Source organism: Frankliniella occidentalis, unplaced genomic scaffold, assembly GCF_000697945.3.
Source record: "Frankliniella occidentalis isolate FOCC.00 unplaced genomic scaffold, Focc_3.1 Scaffold169, whole genome shotgun sequence".
NCBI classification, from domain to species: domain Eukaryota; kingdom Metazoa; phylum Arthropoda; class Insecta; order Thysanoptera; family Thripidae; genus Frankliniella; species Frankliniella occidentalis.
The window spans coordinates 26,737-30,601 of NW_026267295.1; positions in this window are offsets into that span (position 1 = coordinate 26,737).

Sequence of the window (3,865 nt, forward strand, 5' to 3'; positions counted from 1 at the left end):
CCCGCTGTCTCTCCTGCGCGCGCACTCTCACTGATAGGTGCGTGTGCGTGTGTGTGTGTGTTCCACCGAACATATCCAATCAAGTCGCTGACGGACGCACCACTGCGCCGCGCCGGTTCGCCTCCGACACCAACAACATCAACATCGCGCCTGTTCGCGGAATCTGCGAAACACCCGGGTCTGGCTGGCCAGGCGGGCGCGGCGGAGCGGGGCGGGGCGGGGCGCGTCACGGCCGCGAGGATCTTGCCGCCGCGCAGCCGCCGCCGCTGCAAGGGAAATAATGTCTGGACCCGCTTCCATGCTTTCCTCCACCTCGCGTTACTACAAGGTCGCGGTCACTCATTTGCGTGCGTGTGGGCGTCTGTGCGTGTGAGTGTGCGCGTGTGTGCGTGAGGAGCGGCCCCAGCGCCCAGCGGACGGACACACTGCGCCGCCGCGGCGCCGGCGGAGCGCATTGCATGATGGGTCATTGAATGGCACAATGCTTGGCTTTCGGCCAAACACTCCGTGCGGGGGCGCGCCTTGCGGACACCCAGCTCTGCCGCTTGCACTCTGCCCCCCCCCCTTCCCTTTCCCGCACGCACACACACACAAGTGCCAGGAATGTGTGCAAGTGCCGCCAGGGCTTTCGGGGAAATAACCTGCTGGCACGGCCCCCCGTGACCAGCGGGTGGCCACCCGCCGAGGAGCCACCCACGCGCTGGCTCTACCCGCCGAGCTACTGCCGCCGGCGCCTCTGACGACGGAGCGATGTGCCTGTTGTCGCAAATGGGTCGGGAGACTTCCCTCTGCAGGTTAAACGCCCATCCTTCGCTTCAACTCGGCAAGAACTCTCAAAGAAAACTTCGTAGATTTGATCGTCGCTTTACAATTCAGCTTTAGTCGATCGCTGCAGTGTACCAATCAAACCGCTTGCACACGAGTTCCTCCCCCCCCCCCTCGACCCGGTCCTCCACACCACTCCAGCGAGCTTCGCTACGTGTTACAGGGCCTCAGACGCCCTTGAATCACGTTCAAGGACATCGTTCCCTCTGGCTGCCCCGGGGGTCAGGAGACGATCATCGCTGCTGCTGCTGGGAAAAGGCGGAGAAGGAGGGAGGAGGCTGCATCGGCGGCATCGCCCCACCCTGGCCCCACCGTGCGAACCTGCTGCGTCGTTGCACTGTGTGTGTGTGTGTGTGTGTGTGTGTGTGTTCATGTGTGTGATCGCGCGTGCCATGCGGCACCTGCGGCACCTGCAACACCTGCAACACCTGTGGCACCTGCGGACCATCAGTGACACTAGGGCCACCTGACGCCTTCGAGTGAATCTTGCCTAGATAGCGCCCAGGGCGGCTTCCTTCTGTGTGGGCCGGCGGCGGGGCCGGGACGTCCTTCGGAGCATCGCCGGGTGGCCGCGGCTGCCGCGGCCCGGCGCGGTGCGCGGACCACACTTCGCGCGGACCGGGCCGATATGATGGATCGCGTCGCCGCGGCGCACTCACGTGGGAGAGTCCCGGAAGGAGGATCCCGACCCGACCCCGCGAGCAGCAGAAACACGTGTTTGTTAGGAAACGATGAGTTGGTCATCACTGAATCCAAGAAACGTTTCGAATATCATCATCTAAGTGAGCGAGGAGCCAGAGGTGGCTGATTAAACCCCGTATGGGCCGAGCGAGTAGGCAACCCGCTCGCAGGAATGCGGTGCGGGTTAGTAAACAACGACAGGAGTGTGCGGGGTTAATCAGCCACTTGGAACCCTGGAACAGAGTCCTGCGTCGCGGCGCCACTGTCCAACTCCAGTACAGCAGAGGCGACAGGTGGAAGTTTAGTCAATCTCGGCCCAATGTTTTCGTTATCAGCCTGAAGTTTGTGGTGAGGGACCCGGGGTGCGGGGGATTAGAGAGAGAGAGGCCAAGCGGATGAGCCCCACGGGACCCTGCCGGGCCGGTGGTGCTCCGAACGCTATCAGCGTAACGCGCACTACGGCGTAAAGCGTTGAGCGGGCGTAAGGCGGAGCTGCGGGTCAGTGTCCCCGGCCGGGTCAGGCGCCCCTGCTGACAGGTGCCTGAGCCTGGCAGCGCGGGCTCAGGTACAAACTTGTAAGTAGCACCCCATGGGGGGCGCTACTACGGGGAAGCTGGCCCGCAGCTCCGCCTTACGCCTGCTTAACGCTTACGCCGTAGTGCGCGTGAAGCTGATTGCGTTCGGAGCACCGGCTCATCCGTGCCCTCTCTCTAATCCCCGGGCCCCGAGTCCCCCGCCAGGCTCAGGAGTACATACTAAAAGTAGTTGTACCTCCGCGAGCGCCCCTCTGGAGTAAGCGGGGGTCGGGGGGGTACGAGGTGAGAAGCCTATTATCACCTCTTTCGTGCGGTCGACGCCATGGTGCCCCCTGCCCCGCCGGAGGTGGCGGACAACGCCTCCCCGGAGCCGCTGCCAACGCGCCGCCCACTCTCTCCCCTGTCCGTCTCCACCACCACCACCCCGCGCACTTTCGATTTCAGTAGTTGGCACCCCGCTCGTCTGTAACACTGACCGCCAGGCCGGGCGGCGGCGGCCCGCGCTCTGTCCGGCCTGCAAACCTGTTCCCCTCCACTCGAGTGAGTCAGTGGCCTTGAAACGGGCCGCCATTATTAGCTTCCTTTTATTGCCATTTTTACACCCGACTTTAAGGATCCTCGGCGGCTCTCGGTAGTTTTTAACGGCACCTCGAGTACTTGGGCGGCGCGGGTGGCAGTAGCCGGGCGGAAGAGGAGAGGGCGGCGTGAGAGGCGGGAGCTAGGGGGAGAGACGGGGGGCACAAGCGGCACAAGCCAGGTGCCAATAAGGGCGGAGCACCGCGGAGCACTCCAGGCGGATAATCAATCGAAACTTTCCTTCAAGTGGTTAACCTTTCCTGAAAATGGCCGACGCGTCGCCCCGCCGTCGCCGTCGTGTGCGTCATTCTCATTATCGATAATCGCGCCCAAGGCTCGCTGAACACAAAACACAAGGCGCAAACGCACTCGCAGTGTCTGAGATGTCTGGGTCTGCGGGAGAAGCGTCGAGCCGTGTCGAGCGCTTCATAGCGCTGACCTGGCGCTGACATTGTGTGGAATCTTTCAACAACGGGTTCAGGACGCGAAATAAAGCATTCCGGTAAAGCCAAAATGCAGAAGAATACGAGGAAGAAGAAAACGGAAATCACTTTGCTTTTACATGGAACTTCCGTTTTCTTGTTCCCTGCATTCTTCTGCATTTCAGCTTTACCGGAATGCTTTCTTTCTGCCGCGGGATTTAAGAGAGGATGAGCTCGATGGGTTGCCTACCTCCCGGGCGTCCCTACGACCGACGGTGGCCACAAATGGGGTGCGCTTTGTAAAATCTCCAAAGTCTTAAGATCTCTGATTTCATTTGTTCAAAACGGTGCCACCAAAAAAACTCAAAAGTCGCAACAGCGTCAAGAACTATACTTTACAGGTAATCTCTAAACTAATGTTGATTTTGCTGCTTTTTACTTTTCAGCGTAAATATCTTTTTAGACATTCCCTCAGACTGTCTCTGCCAGAGGAAAAGGTCTTTTATGTAAAAAGAACAATAACAAACACACATAATAGGCAATTGGAGGTGATAAATAGAGAGTGAAATGGCGGCATGCGGTATGCGACAGATCACCTGCCAGCAGGGACGAATAAACATCGAACATCAGTAAACATGCAATTACTCTCGTATGGACCGGCGGCGCCTGAGCCGCGCCCGAGCTGCGCTCTGGCGGCTTAGCACGTTGGCATTGCCCGCGATTTGCATGCGCGGATAATCAACATCTTTCTCGACTGATTGAAGGCGGCATTAAAGGTGCCATAGAGCATGTCATGAGCCGCGGACGGACAGGTGGGGCGGGGCG